The 19,457-nt window shown below is 41.4% G+C and overlaps 1 protein-coding gene across 1 annotated transcript in view; it reads right to left on the reverse strand.

The window, feature by feature from the left end:
* Positions 1-19,457, reverse strand: part of Su(z)12 (Polycomb protein Su(z)12) — a 399,441-nt gene that overhangs the window by 253,827 nt on the left and 126,157 nt on the right. The gene's annotated exons all lie outside the window — the stretch shown is intronic.

Below are 19,457 nucleotides of genomic sequence, written 5' to 3' on the forward strand. Positions count from 1 at the left end.
GCAATTTTAGGACACAGTATCGACCTTTACAATAATTATATAGAACTATTGGATGCAGAACAAGGCAACCCTAACAGAAATGTGATCACAGTAACATACATTATTGTTGAACTATCACAAAAGTTACACAAATATGAACATGCTAAGCAATATGTCAAATATTGTAAGGGATCTTACGAATAGAATATGCTGTAAGAATGCACTTCAGAAGAGCGTTTTTAAATATTAGTCTACGCTATATAGAGTTCACATTTAATGTTTAGCAATAATAAACATCATTAGTTACTATCATTGTTTATTATATTTTAAAATCCACATCACAATTACAGTAGTATTACTAATATTATCCCCCTGTGGGTGGGAGCGATACAATAACACCCACGGTATCCCCAGCCTATCGTAAGAGGCGACTAACAGAGGCTCCAGGGGCTCTGAACTCGGGAGCGTGGGTTGGCGACCACGGGGCCTTCAGTGAGTCCTGGAATTGCTTCCACTTACCGTAGCTGTGTCAGGCTCCTCACTTTCATCTACCCTACCCGACCTCCCTTGGTCAACGCTTTTCCGACCCCGATGGTTTTAGAGCACTCGAGGCCTAGGGAGTCTTTCGTTTTCATGCCCTTCGTGGCCCTTGTCTTTCTTTGGCCGATACTTTCATTTTTCGAAGTGTCGGATCCCTTCCATGTTTGCCTCTTATTAGCGTTATATAGAGGATGGTTGCCTAGTTGTACTTCCTCTTAAAACAATAATCACCACGACCACCTTACCAATGATAATTACGACACATACTTGGCATGCAGAAATAGCACAACAGAATCACCAAGAATGATTTTTAAATTCCAAAAAATGAAGGCATCGGAAACTGAGATCTTAGAGTATATGAACGATCGTTGGCAGTGGTTAACAACTCATGACAACATTTCAGAATGGCGACCTAGGAAAGAAAGCACCCCACAGGATAGTGTTTTAGGGCCACTAATTCTTTCGCTGTACGTCAATGACATCTCGTCTACACTAAAATCATGTAGTTACCACTCATATGCAGATGACCTTCAAATATACAGCCACTGCAAAACATAAATGCTGATTTGAAACAACTAGGCTAATACTCACAATCAAACAAGCTTTTCATAAATCCATCAAAAATACAAGCAATCAATGTCGGTTCTCGGAAGCTACTACGCGCGATCAACAGTACGTGTACCCCACCTGTACTTCTATCCCCCTCGTTTAGGGTCATTGGAGACCACTGTAAGGCATTTCTGGAAGCCTTTTTTGCAACCCAAAAGCGTTGCATTCTTTCTCTGGCCGATTGTCTTCTCTCTTCTGTCCAGCCGCTTTTCTGTTTTTGCTCATCGTGAAAGCCCTTAAAGTTATTGAACACTGATCTGTACTTTGATCGGTTAGAGACGTTCGCCTGATTCAGTCCCTTGCTCTTGAGGTCTTTCCTTACTTCCTTGAACCATGTAACTGAGACGTCAGGTCTGTTGTCCAATACATTAAAAATCTGCTTCGATAGTCGGGTTGCATCCATCCTGAACAGCTGTCCGTAGAAGTACAGTCGTCGTTTCCTTATTGACTCCATAAGTCGTCCCTTATCCCTGTATAGCTCTTCTCTTCATCGGAGTCAATACTGTCCATCTGTTATCTTAGGACCTATTATTTTGCGAATGATCTTGCGCTCGTACTTCTCTGCTTATCTCAGTCCAGCATTTCCTGTAATTCTGAGACATTCACTTGCGTACCTCAACTAAAAAACGATAAAATCGTTCTTTACAGTAGTACAGTGAGAAACTTTGGCGTGACTATGACAAACTCTAAATTGGATGGAACATAAAATAAAAATGTACGTCAGAAGGTTTCTGCTTCGCTTCCCCAATTGAAAAGAAACGAAGACGTCTTACCACTGGACATGAGACAAAGACTAGTCCAGGAACTTAAAAAAGCTAATAAATTTCACAAAGACGATAGTATAATTGTAATTCCGGCTGACAAGGGTAATATTTCAGTCATCATGAATACAGCTGATTACGAAACAAAAATGAACAAACTACTAGAAGAAGATACGTATAAGAAAGTAAGAAATCCCACTAAGAGAATTAATACCCAAGTCACCCGACTAGTGAGGAGCTCAACACTTCCAGAACACTTGAAGAAGACCTTACTAAATTCAGACCCGGTACCTTCAGTCATTTATGGCTCCCAAAACTACACAAGAATGACGTGCCACTAAGACCAATCGTGAGTGCCAGTGGTTCTGCAACCCATGAGTTAGCCCGCTATATTTCATCACTGTTACAGCCAGGAACAGGGAAGACAGGACATCAGGTCAAAGATTCGAAACACTTCTTACAGAAGTTACGTGAGCTACGAGTGAACGAAGGGGACATCCTGGTAAGCTTTGATGTTACGTCACTTTTTACTAATATACCAGTAGAAGAAACGCTAGCTTACATCAGACAATACCCGTCTGAGGACTTGACAAATCATGCAGCAGTTTGTTTAAAATCTACTTACTTCTACCACAAAGGGGATTATTACGAATTATTACGAACAGACAGAAGGAGCAGCAATGGATTCACCTGTCACCAGTAGCTGCTAATATTTTTATTATATGTTTTTATGGAACGCTTTGAGTCTGCTGCATTAACTACAGCGCCATTGAAACCTAAGTGCTTCTATCGTTATGTGGATGACACATTTTCGGTCTGGCCACATGGAAGGGATACATTAAATGAATTTTTGGAACACCTAAATTCCATTAACAGTAAATTCACGATGGAAGTAGAAAATGAAGGTAAATTACCTTTTCTTGATGTGCTAGTATACAAGAAGAATGATGGTACACTAGGCCATGCAATGTACAGGAAACCTACACTTTCTGAAAGATACCTTCATACGTCCTCACATCATCACCCGTTCCAAAAAGCAGCTCTCCTTCGAACGTTGCAGACGCTGATAACCGCTCAAGTGCGTTAAGAGAACTGACAACATCCATAAAGAAAAACGACTATACGTCAGGAGACATAGCATGAGCTGTGAAGATCAAGGAGCCTGACAGGGATAGTACCAACAAGGACTACAGTAAAAAGAAGAAAGTATTCCTTCCTTACGTGGCAGGTATAACTGACAGAATGGGGCGCATTCTTAAGAAGCACAATATAATTCCAGTTTTCACCACCGACCAGAAGCTCAAATCCCTGTTTCGACCATTCAAAGAAAAACCACATCTTGAAACACCGGGCGTGTATGAAGTTCCATGTGGTTGTGGTTGCTCATATATAGGCATGACGAAAAGGCCTGTCAGTACCAGGATGAAAGATCACATTAGGTCGGTAAAGAACGTCGCTCTTTCATCCTCCACGGAGAATGCCATAAGCCAGTTTGCCATAGCAGAACATTTCTACAGTACAGACCATGAAATCCTCTTTGATCAGGCAAAGGTCATCACGCCTGTAAAAGACTTCTATGCTCGACTGGTAAGAGAAGCCATAGAGATAGAGCTGCGCCCAAATAACATCAACAGGGAAGACAGGTTCAAGTTATCAAATACGTGGAGACCTGTACTGCAGAAATACATGCATAACACCACCATGGAACAATGGGACGCGCTCACGAAACCGTCAACAGAGGGCTGTGAATTACAGCACGAAGATCCTTGAGATCTATTAGAGGGGTAGGCCGTGGATAGTAAGGCAATGATTTCCACGTTTCTTTGAATTTCTTTGCTCACTGTCGGAAGCAGAATTTAACTTGCCCTGATGAAGGCCAACGCAATTTGGCTGAAAGCTCGGCTTGATTAAATAAACATAGTGGCTTTAATCCAGTTATTTATTTATTTACTTATTATTATTATTATTATTATTATTATTATTATTATTATTATTAGTGGACCCGTGCTGCTCCGCGGCGTTCCTTATAAATAGGTCAGATAACTCGTCTTGATATGCTTGTCGCAATTTTAATACTTTCATTAACATTTAATACCGGTACATAATAACTGATTCATTCGTAATATAGTTTCTAACACTTTTTTCCACACAATATTCTGGTGCTTCGACCATTTGGCCATATCTGGATCTTAACATTTTCAAACGATCTTGTCCGAGACAGTGCAACATACAATTGGCCGTGGCTGAATACTGGTTCGGATAAGTAGACGACCCACTTTTCCAAGAGTTTGTCCCTACACTTTATTAATGATCATACAGAAGACTAGTCAACTTGATACCGGTACCTTCCCGTCTGTACTTACGTAGACTGTTTTCTTTAGCAGCATGTAAATTATTATGAACGTTCTGCCATCTGTTGAGTATATTCAGAAGCTAGAGAAGGTCAGAGAATCAGAGTTTCTAGCAGAGAATAGTATTCTTCTATCAACAGAGGAAGTGTATACTCCCTGACTTGACAGCTAGTAGTAATCAAACATGGCTACATGCAATGATAATACTAAGGATGAAAATTACATAGGCCCCATATCATAATATTAGTGAAAGTGTTGTGAGACAAGTGTTGCTTTACGTCCGTAGGTATAACCTTAAATTACCCTATACGTGTCTCCCGGGTGGTGCTAAGTAAGCAACGAAATTGACTGCTGGACCTTAAGCTCTGCTTAACGGATATCCCAGCAAATATGGGAAACATTAAACTTCGACTATAATGACGGAAAATTATTCCAATCAAAACGGATCTTTTCAGAGCCAAACAAAGGACATAGGGTCCACTTTGAAGGTCCTACAACTGAATGTTGAGGGCATAAGCCGATCCAAAAGTGACTACCTCTTAAAACTTCTTAACGACAACCATGTAGATGTCGTACTACTTCAAGAAACACATTGCGAGAATGAAAACCAACTTCACTCCAGATGTAAACTACCAGGATTCAATCTTGTTGCAGCTACCTTCCATAAAACCTACGGCATCTCTACGCACATTCGAAATAATATTGAGCAAGTAAAAATTCTTGACATCAGCTCTGATAACATTTTCACCAACAGGATTAAGGTTGCAGACTTGGAAAAAACATTTACAAACCACCATCTCAACCTTGGTGTAATGAAGCCATCAAGAATGTAAATCATCCGGCAGCCATAATGGAAGATTTCAAGAGTAGGAGTACTTCCTAGGGGGTATGGAGATACTAATTCAGATGGTCTTGGTGTGTTACAATGGTCTGAAACAGAAGATGTTTTCCTTGTGTACGATGCAAAAGAGAGAGACTCCTTTCACTCAGGAAGATGGAAGGACACCAACCCAGACCTCTGTTTTGTTTCAAGGGACGAGCACAGAAGACATTTAGAGTGCAGCAGGAATGTACTGAACAATTTTCCCCGAAGTCAGCATAGACCAATTCTTGTAAAACTTGGCATTGAAATCCCAATAATAAGATCAACTCCTGTACCTCGCTGGAATTTTGAAAAAGCAAACTGGGAATCGTTTACTAAGGAGTTGGATCACAATATCCAGTAGATTCCACCCAAACTGGACAACTATGAGCGATTTGTTAGTTTAACATGCTCCATAGCAAAGAAACACATTCCCAGAGGATTTAGAAGAGAATATATCCCAGGATGGAATTGAAAATGTGATGAGCTGTACGAAGAATACGAAATCAGCAACAGAACAGAAGTCGCTGAGGAACTATTGCTCTGCCTAGATTCTGCCAGAAAAGATAAATGGAACTCAATGACAGCAAGCATGAATGTCCAACACTAAAGCAGAAAAGCATGGACTCTTCTTAGAAAACTTGGTAGCTGTACTCCCAAATATATTAATTAGAGCTCAGAGGTATCTCCAGTAGATGTAGCTAAAAGAATCATCAAACTATCCAAAATACCAGAAAATGTCAATAAAGATGAATTTTAAAAAACTCACGAAAGAGCTAAAAACTAGGGTATCCTGAACTGAATCAAGACCCCCCCCCCCCCCGTTCTCAGGGGAATTCACAACTGCAGAAATCTCAACAGCTCTAAAAGAAATAAAACCAGGCGAAGCAGCAGGAGTGGATGGGATATATCCAGAATTCCTGAAACATTGTGGACCTAGAACTCTACACTGGTTACTTATGTTCTTTAATGACATCTTAAGAAGTGGTAGGCTTCCACCCTTGCTTAAGAGAACTAAAATAATTGCCATTCTAAAGCCCGGAAAAAGTGGAGATAGTCCTGAAGATTATAGGCCAATAGCACTCTTAAGTATTTGCTACAAGTTAATGGAGACAATGATTTACAACAGAATCTCAACCACAGCCTTCCAACACATACCAACTGAACAAGCTGGATTCCGACCTAACCGAAGCTGCTGTGACCACATCTTGGCACTCACCAACCACATGAGCGATTTGTTAGTTTAACATGCTCCATAGCAAAGAAACACATTCCCAGAGGATTTAGAAGAGAATATAACTTGTAGCAAATACTTAAGAGTGCTATTGGCCTATAATCTTCAGGACTATCTCCACTTTTTCCGGGCTTTAGAATGGCAATTATTTTAGTTCTCTTAAGCAAGGGTGGAAGCCTACCACTTCTTAAGATGTCATTAAAGAACATAAGTAACCAGTGTAGAGTTCTAGGTCCACAATGTTTCAGGAATTCTGGATATATCCCATCCACTCCTGCTGCTTCGCCTGGTTTTATTTCTTTTAGAGCTGTTGAGATTTCTGCAGTTGTGAATTCCCCTGAGAACGGGGGGGGGGGGTGTTGATTCAGTTCAGATACCCTAGTTTTTAGCTCTTTCGTGAGTTTTTTAAAATTCATCTTTATTGACATTTTCTGGTATTTTGGATAGTTTGATGATTCTTTTAGCTACATCTACTGGAGATACCTCTGAGCTCTAATTAATATATTTGGGAGTACAGCTACCAAGTTTTCTAAGAAGAGTCCATGCTTTTCTGCTTTAGTGTTGGAAATTCATGCTTGCTGTCATTGAGTTCCATTTATCTTTTCTGGCAGAATCAGAGAACGGATTTCAAGACAAGAAAAGATAATCGCTGTTTTTGTGGACTTGACAACAGCTTATGACACAGTACGGCGACAAGGGATGATTTTGAAATTCTTGAAGATCATTCCCTGTAAGAACCTTGCAACACTGCTGAACAACATGCTATGCAATAGAGCGCTCGAAATACATTTAAACGGCAATAAGAGTAAGCCCTATATACTAAACGATGGTTTACCCCAAGGATCAGTTCTTGCTCGTCTACTGTTCAGCATCTATACTGCAGATCTTCCAGAAACTATTTCCAGGAAATTCATATATGCAGATGATATAGCTCTGGCTGCCCAATCGAGTGACTTCAAAACAGCAGAAACTACACTCACAAAGTTACTCCTTAACCTGAACAAATATTACAGTACATGGCGACTCAAACCTAACTTGAACAAAACTGAAGTAAACTGCTTCCACCTAGACAACCAAAAAGCCAACCATGTACCTCAAGTCGAATTCAAAGGCCAAAAACGTAAGTATAGCCCATATTCAAAGTATCTGGGCGTCACAATGGATCGGACACTTTCATACAAGCAACACCTCTCTAACACTGCAGCCAAGATAAAAACAAGGAACAACATATTACACAAGCTCAGTGGAACAGGATGGGGAGCAAACGCGACAGTACTACGGACATCAGCCCTTGCCTTGATCTATCCAGTTGCAGAATACTGCTGCCCTGTGTGGCTTAACAGTGTACATACTTCAAAAGTTGATACACAACTGAACGATACCATGAGGACAATATCAGGCACCATCAAATCGACACCCCTAAAATGGTTACCCGTTTTATCCAACATCCATCCCCTCACATGCGAAGAGAACTGGCTCTTGTAAGAGAATGGCAGAAATGTCGCAGTAATGCTCAACTGCCCTGACATCAGGACTACAACCCTCAGAAACCGAAGAGATTAAAATCCAGAAACCCATCATGGAAGTTAGGCGAGAAGCTCCTGGAAACACATTTTGATGCTGATGAGATCTGGCACGAAGAATTGACTTCTTCAAATCCTGACCACCTAGGTTTAATCCACCATCCTTGTAGAGCTCCTCCTGGTTTCAACTTACCGAGAAGGGAATGGACATCTCTAAACAGAATCAGGACAAACCATGGAAGGTGTAAATTCTGGCTTCACAAGTGGGGAAAATCTGAAGACCCATTCTGTGACTGTGAGAATGTGCCTCAGACCATCCAGCACGTTGTTATGGACTGCCCAAAAAGAAGATTCAATGGATCTGTTCAAGAATTACATAGTGCCTCTACAGAAGCAGTGGACTGGCTGAAAAGTCTCTACATTAAGTTTTGAATGCTGACTTGTAAATTACATATTTATATGTATTTACTAGGGATGGCTTACCCCCACAGTGCTCGTCTCCAGACAGTAAGTTATGAGTGTACCAAATTTCTTTCATTTTACTCGAGTGGTTTAGGAGGAGATGTGTCATTTACATACATACAAACATACATTCATTTTTATATATATAGATAATAATGTATCCTTGTTTTGCCATACGAAATAATAATAATAATAATAATAATAATAATAATAATAATAATAATAACGTAAGTGTTAGTCGCTTAGCAACCTGCTAAGTACAGAATGTATTGCAGGTTAGGGTAAGCCTTCGCCTGCAATTATTGGAGTGATAATTTAATGACTTTATTTTAGGATTACTCAAAGTTGGCTGAACTTTGAGAGCTATCAATGTCTCATGATTCACCACAGGTAATTCCCGAGAAAAAAAAAAAAAGAAAGAAAAAAAAGAAATGAAGCAAATCGGTCCAGTAGAATGGACTGACGGATTTGCCAAAGCAGTTTTAGTAAACTCCTCAACATATAAATTATTATTATTATTATATATAATTCGCTGGGGCCATCAAGGACCACTTGGCCTTCTTTAGAGCCCAAATTTCCCTCATTCTTTGTGAGTGGGCCTGCTTACGCTCCTCTGTCCAAGGGGCACCGTGTCTACTCTTCGGCTGCTCGTCTCGGTTTAGCCCGTTCGTCAATATTTTCTTGCGGAAGAGATCTCTGTTAAGGGCGTCTTCAGCTGAGATATGTAGCATTTGCAGGTCTTCTTTGGTATTTCTAAACCAGGGAATTGTGGTTTTGGGGTTTGAATCAAAAAAGTGAAATATTTCTTAAGTTAACTTTCTTGCGTCCATTCTTTTCAGATGACCGTAAAATCGTGCCCGTCTTTTTCTGATTGTGTCGGTAATTTTCTCTATTTTGCTGTAGACTTCCTTGTTGGATCTCTTTTGATGGATTCCATTTCTGTACTTTGATCCCAAGATTCCTCTCACAATTTTGCGTTCTCTTTTCTCCAGTTCTTCAAGGAGTCCTTTGTTGGCATTTAGAGACAGGGTTTCGGCTGCATATAGAACTACTGGCTTCAGAACTGTTTCATAGTGACGTATCTTGGTGTTTTGGGAAAGGCATTTTTTGTTGTAGATTGTGCGGGATGTTTGGTAGGCTATTTCCAGTTTGCGTACTCGCTCCTGAAGTGCTTCTTTGTCCAGTCCATTTTTCATGATGATCTCACCCAGGTATTTGAATTTGTCTACTCGGGTGGTCCCCGTATTTTGTATGGAGTTTTGGTGGAGCCTCTTTGATGTTAGTCATTACTTCTGTTTTCTCAAACGATATCTGCAAACCAGTTTGTTCAGCAATTTCCTTTAAAATTTCAACTTGAGCTCTAGCGGTTTCTATGTCGTTTGAGAGAACAGCAATATCATCGGCAAATGCTAAGCAGTCTGTTGCGATCCCCTTGGATTTGGTTCCTATTCTCAATGGACTGTAGTTAGTTTCCTGTAATCTCACTCGCCAGGTTCTGATGATCTTTTCAAGAACACAGTTGAAGAGTATCGGGGATAGCCCATCACCTTGTCGGACTCCTGTTTTGATGTCAAAGGAATGCGAGACACATCCGTGGAACTTCACCTTTGATTTTGTATCGGTCAGGGTGGCTCTAATTAATGCCAGCAGTTTCAAATCAACTCCAAATTCATTTAAGATGTTTAGCAGGACTTCCCGGTCAATGGAGTCGTACGCTTTCTTAAAGTCCACAAAGACAGACACATACTGCTTGGGCCTTAGTGTACAATATCTGATGATCGTTTTGAGATTTTGGATCTGTTCAGCTGTTGAACGACCTCTTCTGAACCCTCCTTGGTATTCACCTATTTGATGTTCAACTTGTGCTTCCAAACGCTCCAGGATGGCAAGTGATAGAATTTTGTAAGTCACGGGTAGCAAAGATATTCCTCTGTAGTTGTTGATGTTCTTCATGCTGCCTTTTTTGTGTAATGGATGGATCAAAGCTATTTTCCAATCTTCGGGTAGGGTCTCCTTGTTCCAAATTTCTTCTATTTGCTTTTGCAAGATATCAAGTGATTCCTCTGGGGCATATTTCCATAGTTCTGCTACTACTGAGTCTTCCCCCGGCGCTTTGTTATTTTTCAGACGGCCAATGTGGCGCTTGATTTCATCTCTGCCGGGTGGTCTGGAATCTGGGTACCTGAGTAAGGGTTCCTTGGTCTCAATGGCGCTTTGAGGTTTAGAGCAATTAAGTAAATTCTTGAAGTAATCTGACAGAATGCTGCAATTTTCATTTGATGTCGCTAGTGTGCCGTCCTTTCGCTCAAAGCATAGAGATGGTGGTTTATAGCCAGTGAGTTTGCGTTTGAAGGCTCTGTAGTACTCTCTGCTTTCATTCTTCCTAAAGTTTTGTTCCATCTTTTGAATGAGAGATTTTTCGTATTTACGTTTCTCAGTTTTGAACACCCTAGCTGCTTGGGCACGTTGGGTTTTGTAGGTTTCCCAATCATTTTCTGATTTCGTAGAGTAGTACTGTTTCCACGCATTGAGTCTTTCTTGGAGGACTGATTCGCAGGTACCATTCCACCAGGCATGCATTTTGCCTCTCTTGATTTCTGCAACGTCTTTGGCGGCCTCAACAAGGAGACTTTTGGCGTTGTTAAAGTCAGTGTCATTTGGTCTAGCCTTCTCCTGGAACTCCTCGACCCTTTGTCAAAGCGTGTGATCTGTTTGGTTGTCTTCCTTGTGTTTGCGGGAATTGGTTTGAATTTGATAAGAGACATATAATGATCTGAGGCCACATTGATGCCTTTCTTTACCTTGACATTCATAATCTCAGGGCTGTTTCTCCTGGAGATTGCAACATGATCAATTTGGAACTCTCCGAGAGCTTGGACGGGAGAACGCCAAGTCATTCGCTTTCTGGGTAGATGGCGAAAGTGGGTCGACATGACCTGCAGGTTGTGATTTTCGCAAATGGACACCAGTCTTTTGCCGTTGGGATTGGTTTTTTTGTGAGCAGGGTAATTTCCTATAACTCTCTTGTACTTCTGTTCACGACCTAGTTGGGCACTGAAGTCACCCAAAAGAAGCTTGACATGGTGTTTGGGGATTTTGTTTAAATATTTTCATCCAGTAGGTCCCAGAAATTATCAACTTCGTCTGGATCAGACTTGTTCTTATCGTTTGTAGGAGCATGTGCGTTAACTAGGGCGTAGGTTTTGTTCGCGCATTTAATTGTGAGTATAGACAATCTGTCATTCACAGGTTCGAAATTTGCAACCGATTTAAGGATCTTGGTTCTAACAGCAAACGCGGTTCCAAGCATCACAGCTCCATTGAGGATTCCTCTTTGCGCTTTGCTCTTGAAAAATCGGTAGCCTTCGGATTCAAAAATCTCTTCATCTGGGTACCTTGTTTCCTGTAGGGCCATTATGGATATCTGATTTTCGTGAAGAGCTTTGGTGAGGGTTTTCAGCTTGCCAGTTTGTGTAAGTGAATTTATGTTGAAAGTTGCTAGAAAGGTTTTAGATTTTGGCCTGAGTTTTTGACTCTCCGGGGTACACCGAGACGCTCCGACTCGTCTCTTGCATGATGTCGAGTCTCCCCCAGAATCCGAACGAGACTCGTGCGCCGTGGCGTTCACGACGAGGGATTTATCCGAAGATTTACCCCCTGGGGTATGTTTCTTGAAATGTTGTGCCATCATGCTTTTTGACTTGACTTTGCTTTGGACGGGTACCCATCCTTTTACAACTAGGGTTGTTAGCCCTAGAGGTTGCCTCAAGATGTTTTCTGGCTTCTGGTCATTTACCAGTCTTCGCCGTAACCCTGGCAAGGGACCAGTTTTTTTTTTTTCACGGTGGTATTTTATTTCCCTACTACCCTCTGACTCTGCTGGCGGCAGAGCCAGCGAGCTTCCCCAATTCCAACGGGACAGGCCCGATGGAGGTAACCGGTAAATCCCCACACGGGTTATTATTATTATTATTATTATTATTATTATTATTATTATTATTATTCGATGTGCTCGTGCTCCACTACGGAATTCTACACTGTTTACAGAATTCCAGGTTACGTAGTGGACACGTTGAAGATTGTACTGTATTAAATTGCACAGCTCTTAACGTTACTCCAGAAACGCGACGGGGAAGTCACCATATGTCTTTTCTCATGTGAAGACTGGGTTAAGGAATTTTCAGTGTAATGGTAGGCCCTCTTGCCTACTATCAGTCACAATAAATTTGGAGAGTTTTCATTAAGATGGTATGCACACTTACCTATTGCAGTCAAAATCGAGTTGGGCAGTTTTCATTATAATGGCAGACACCACCTGCCTTTTTACATCCTCAGAAAGACTGTATTTGTGGTCTTCCCAACTGAAGTCAACATGGGTCATTACAATGTCTTCAATAGGAATATCACGATTAAAAGCAATGCTTTCATATGAAATACTCGTTCGAATGAAAAGCCGCACATTTCCTCACTTTTAACGAAAAGTATTACGCTGCCGACCTAGCAGTCTAAAGTTTCAGAGCTGGAATGACCAGGCCGCAGACAGCCGTGAACACTCCTCTGCCATTATTCCGTTAAGTGTGCACTGCTCATTCCAATCAGTGCAACAGAGTAGGGAATAGTATGATAAACCAGTGTGTTGCTTACCAGTAGTATTAGAAAATTTATGAACCAAAGGAATGTCATGCTAAAGAAGAGAGTTATCTAACTCCCAGGCTACTCCCCGCCAAGATTCAGGCAGGCTGTTACACTCTGTACGCAGCAGTAATCCCATCTATCGGAGATGAGTGGCAGCAGAAGCTACAAAGCAAATTACAACAAACAATGGTCAATGTAATGTTATTGTTGATCAATTATATATCGCAGGCATTCGCATTTACTTTTCTTCCGACTCTGTGATATTAGGGCATCTAATGTAAGGCGAGACCTCCTATTTCATGACTTCCTCTTGAGTTATTATTCAAGCGATCGCTCCTTTACGATTTTTTCTCATTTTCATAATCCTTACAATTTCCTTGTCGATATGGACCGATGACCAAGCGTTTCTACACTTTTTTTAAGACAATCATGACAAAATCCATCGCTAGTTACCACGACTGAACAATATTTGTTTTGTCAGCAATGCTCGGCGTTGATATGGACTAGGCAACAAAAGTCTAATTCATCTAAATTCGCCGGACTGAGTGGTTCGGTTGAGGCGCTGGCCTTCTGACCCCAACTTGGCCGGTTCGATCTTGGCTCAGCCCGGTGGTATTTGAAGGTGCTCAAAAACGTCAGCCTCATGTTCGTAGGTTTACTTGCATGTAAAATAACTCCCGCGGGACTAAATTCCGGCACCTCGGATTGTCTCCGAAAAACGTAAAAAGTAGTTGGTGGGACGTTAAGCCAATAACATTATTATTACTATTACTATCTACATTCATGAACGCTCTTATTACAGGCGTATCCCTGTTGGTGGGGGCAGTACAATAACACCCACGGTATCCCCTGTCTGTTGTAAGAGGCGACTAAATGTGGCTCCAGGAGCTCTGCCCTTAGCTGAGTCCTGGTATTGCTTCCACGTACTTGTGCCAGACTCCTCACTGTCATATATCCTATCCGACCTCCCTTGGTCAATTTTTGTCCTTCTCTGACCCCGACAGTATTACGTATGGAGGCCTAGGGAATCTTTCATGTTCACGCCTTTCGTGGCCCTTATCTTTTTTAGGCCGATACCTTCATTATTCGAAGTGTCGGACGCTTTTCAGTTTTTCTCTCTGATTAGTGTTATATAGAGGATGGTTGCCTAGTTGTAGGCCTACTTCTTAAAAGAATAATTACCACCCCCTCCACCAATCTTATCGTACCAGGTACGGTAAAACTCAATAAGACAAATTATCGGAAAATGTATTCTCTACAACTTTTGTTGTGTAGTACTTTTCGATAGGAGCAAAAAAGGTATTTAAAAATTTAATTTAGGCGCCTTCTCCTAAACTACCATTTCAACCACGATGAATAAAATTATTTATAGCGTAGACTGTAGTTCCTTATTCCCCGACTTTACATAGCAATTTTCATTAAATTCAGTTTACCAATTTTCTCAGGGCTCGGCGTTGATACGGACTTAGCAACAAAAATTCAAAATCATGAATATCTCTGTTATCATAGCGGGTACGGTAAAAATAACTTTATTTATGTAGTATTTATCGATAGGACCACTAATAACATAAATATTTGAAAATCAAAGTTTAGGCCTTTCTCTGAACTACCATTTCACTCAGCGTGAATAAAATTATTTATGGCCTATATTGCAGTGACTTATTCCCCGACTTTACATACCGATTTTCCTTAAAATCTCTTCAGCCGTTTTCTCGTGATGCGCGTACATACATAGACATAAATTACGGAAAATTAAAAAATGCATTTCCTTGTTACTGTGGCCACAGTAATACCGTTCTTTTTAAATTCTGAACAATGTACAGACAAAACTCGTATTTTATATATTGTTATACAAATCTGAATCTCCAATGAACCATTTTCTTCAAAAATAAAACTTCCAAGACGCACCCGAACTGCAAATTTGTCGTTAGGATTTCCAAACATATTTCAAAGGACATACAGAGTGATCGTAACTTAACGTACACCATTCTAAAAGGACATATTCCTTGCTGAACTCTACATCGATTAAACCCAAAAATATTGTTTGTATATTCTAATAATTTGCAGGGGTTGCCTAGCCGAGGCGGTAAAGGCGTGCTCGGTTCGCCCGGAAGGACGTGGGTTCGAATCCCCGTCAGGAAGTCGTAAAATTTAAGAAATGAGACTTCCACTTCCGGAGGTGCATATGGCCCTGAGGTTCACTCAGCCGACACCAAAAATGAGTACCAGGTTAATTCCTGGGGGCAAAGGCGGCCGGGCGTAGTGCTAACCACTCTACCCCATCACGTGCCGAGGTTAACAATGGTGGAAGCCTTTACCTTCCACTCCTCCATGGGCCTTCATGGCCTGTACGGAGGTGACTTTGCTTTGCTTGCTAATAATTTGCAAGATAAGCGAGAGTGAAGACGGGACCTTCTGACGATAATTTTTATATAGCAAATACTAGAATAGTGCGATCATAATCACACAGCACATGACAATTAACTGGACCTGGTTAGGAAATAGTTACCCAGTTCGTACACTATAAAACTCACATCCAAAAAGCTTAAGTTTTTCGCCATACCCACCTTTTCCATCGAGTGATAAAGTAGAATGATCATTACGCTGTACACTGCGATCTGTTTTGTTTTCGTTTTCCTTCTCTATCTTGTTTAATGTTGTTGTGAACAGTTTTTTCACACTTAAAATGGCCCGGACTTTAGTTGTTTTTATACATGTTTAAGCTGACGTTTACATACTGTTATTACCTTTCAGGTAAACTGTCAGCGTTGTGTCCACAGTACTGTCCTATTCCAACAGTTTCTGTCCCAAAAGTGGTCGTCTGAAGTTCATGATGAATAATTTACCACGTTGGAGCGCTTTCAACCGAACATAACTTATACAGCCGTCTTCAGGAACTGTAGTGAAGTGCGTTATCGTTCAGTTACGGTACATGCACCCTCAAAGAACTAAACTTAAAAGGGATAGCAGTACGTATCCTGACAGATGGTACCAGGACAGACACCCGTCATTCGATAGCTGACGAATCCACAAGAGTGCCTCAGTTGAACTTAGCGCAGGAACGGTGCACATAAGCTAGTTTCGTCATAGCAAGAGGGCGAGAACTATTTGAGTCTGAACGAGACATGATTGCGGGTGGTCAAAGAATATGACATTCTATATCCGAAGTTATACAGTCGTTCAATATTCCACGATTCACAGTGCGATTTGTGGACCGATAATACCGTATCGAAGTCATTATCGTCCACCATGGACACTGTGAACAATCGTGACTACCGGAGCTTTGGGAGAATTGTCATATGCAAACAAATCACACTGGCTCGAGCAACATCAGATTTCAATGCTGGAGGAAACGGGCGCATATACAGCAGGACGGTGACGTGCTCATTAACGTCATGAGATATGACAGCCTATGATCCGACAAAAGAGTAGCGTTACAAAAATATTGCAAAGTTTGGGCTGGGAAGACTTGGGAGAAAGGAGACGAGCTGCTCGACTAAGTGGCATGTTCCGAGCTGTCAGTGGAGAGATGGCGTGGAATGACATTAGTAGACTAATAAGTTTGAGTGGCGTCTTTAAAAGTAGGAAAGATCACAATATGAAGATAACTCTGGAATTCAAGAAGACAAATTGGAGCAAATATTCGTTTCTAGGAAGAGTTAGGGGGTGGAATGACTTACCAAGGGAGATATTCAATAAATTTCCAATTCCTTTGCAATCGTTTAAGAAAAGGCTAGGAAAACAACAGATAGGGAAACTGCCACCTATGCGACTGCCCTAAATGCAGATCAGTAGTGACTGAACGGCACATGTTTATTTCAGCACTGATAGATAGCAGCACAAACACGAAGGGTGTCCCAGTTCTTGCCATGTAACAGGATACAGCGCCTCGCCTGGGCTCGTGACGCCACTACGCATGGTCAGATGAGCGATGTTTTCCGTTGTTTCGAGTTGATGGTATTATTAAAGTCTTTGGCTTCATGTATGGTGCAGATGACAAGAGACCACGGATCCCACTCCCTCACATACATTAATTACGATGGACTATTCAAACAGCAGATTGCACCCGTGCTAGGGTAGCCATTGTCCAGAAGTGGTTTGGTGAGCATTCTTAGTTGTTCCAAGTACTTGCGTGGTCCGCAATGTCTCCTGATTATGAATCCGACTGAATATTTATTGTTTATGCCCACGATCCACCACCTACAAATACCAGGGAGTTACGGGTTGTTATTGAATTTCACTGAATGTCACTCCAAGTACTCTGCACACTTGTTGAATCGATGCCACGTCGAGTTGCTGTACTTCACCAGCCAAAAGGAAGTCTCGCTCAATATTAGATGTCTATCGCGTGCCCTGTGTCCTCTCGAGTTTATATACACGGCTTTAAGGGAGGGTCTAACTGTAAAACTCACTTTATCCACTTTCGAGTTTTTGATATGGCGGGTGGTACAGCTGCCCCTATTTCCGCCAAAAAAATATGCAACCAGCAGGGAATTAAATGCCTCTTAGTCTTATCTCACGCAACATCTTACAGCAATTTGTGTGTAGTTACCGTAGCCCTATACAGACTACCCCGCACAATGCAAAAAAGGTATAAGAGGCAGTAGGCGAGGCCCATCTCAAAAACACTGTACCATTTTATGTAGAGCGGAGTCCAATACTCGAGTCATATTACTGTACTGCACAAACCATAGCCACTTCTATAGCTATCGGAAGATAATTACGCACATGATTGGTCCAAGAGGCCATTTGCTTTTGATAGAAAAAGGCGGTCGCGGTATCATAGAAAACGTCATAGGTTAGGATCAATTACAGACATGTCAATTCACCGCCATGTTGTACAGTCTCGTCACATCGAAATTGACAGAAACGTGTTTTTCACAGTATTTTATAATCTACTGCACGCAAATGTTCTTCAACAGGTGTGATAGCTTAAGCCATGTAATTACTACCGTTAGAGCGTTCAATAAAGGCATAAAACCGGGCCATAAGGCTGTAACACATCAGTCAATTTTCGAAGCGATAACTTTCGCACTTCTCGTGAATACAGTAATAAGGGTTGAACTTTCACGCTGGAAGTAGCTGCGCGGAATTACGCTTGGCAGATATGCCTAGATAGGCTAGTTGGAGCAGTGAGGGTTCAAACCCTTCTCGAGTCATGGCCTTTTTATTTTTTTTATTTCGTACTCGCCTACGCGTCGTTTACGAAGACTCGATTTTTCTGAAGTCTCAGATTTTTTTCTCAGGAAGTTATAATAAATATTGACACGTAAGCACCGTCTATGGACAAATGCATTGTGAATACCACCTGAAACATTATGCTGGACTCATTCAACGAAATAATAAGTGCATACTCTATGCGCAGGGAATGGTTGTAACTATCAGGGCTTAAGAGAGACATGATTCTTTAGCACACAGTGGTGTTTGCACATTCGAGTTCAAAACTTGTAAGATACAAGATGAGTTTCGAAGCGATAGGCTAAATTATTATCTTATTACAGAGTTAAGAGACCTACTGTTAGTCGCCTACAGTGGCTGCATGGTACTATTCGCAGCCAGCTTGTGATGTGTTCCAGGGATTCAGAGTTCGAACCTATAAACGAGATTTTCAATTTTATTTTTATAATATACTCGTAAAGGCATTCGTAATTAACGCTTATCTTTCCTGTCTCAAAAGGGTCCACCCCTGTTGTGTAGTGCTCAGTGCGATTAGAGCGTAACGTGGTCATTTCATACAATCTCTCCTGTCGTTCGGGATACTCCAATAACATCGGGAAATAACGAAGAAGCTGTTCAACATGCAATAGCGTACAAACCGCATACAAGCTCACGGACCATTGGAAATAAACTGAACATCAGTCGTGTGTCTGTACTGCGCATATTGCAAGCGCCGTAAATTCCACCCCTACCATCAACAACGTATAGAATTTTCGCAATGGATACTGCAAAGAACTGAAGCTGATGCGGATTTCTTAACGGACATTCTCTTTAGTGACGAATCCAGATTTCACAACAACGGAACTGTTAATCGTCACAACATCCATTATTGGAGCGTTGAAAATCCTCACTGGATAAGGGGAGCTCGATTTTAGGTACAATAGGACGTCAACGTGTGGTGAAATAGGTGACAAGATAATTGGACCCTATTGCTTCGAAGAAAACTTCACGGGGCGACGCTATTGTACAGTTTCTTCGTGAATAACTCCTGCTCTTATTGGAGGATGTGCCCCTTATGACACGGATAAGGACGTGGTACCAGAAGGATGGAGCTCTCACACTGGTCGTTGGCAGTACGGAACCACTTGTATAGGACTTAACCTGGACGACGGATAGGACGAGGGGGGTCCGGTCATATTGCGAGCTAGACCACCTGACCCTACTCCACAATATTTTGTTCTCGGGTTATTTAAAGGAAATAGTCTATGAACAGGAGCCAGAGAGCCCGAATCATTTACGGCGGCTCATCACTGAAGCCTGCAGGCAAGTTACACCACATATTTT

The sequence above is a fragment of the Anabrus simplex genome, chromosome 1 (assembly GCF_040414725.1).
Source record: "Anabrus simplex isolate iqAnaSimp1 chromosome 1, ASM4041472v1, whole genome shotgun sequence".
Lineage (NCBI taxonomy): Eukaryota > Metazoa > Arthropoda > Insecta > Orthoptera > Tettigoniidae > Anabrus > Anabrus simplex.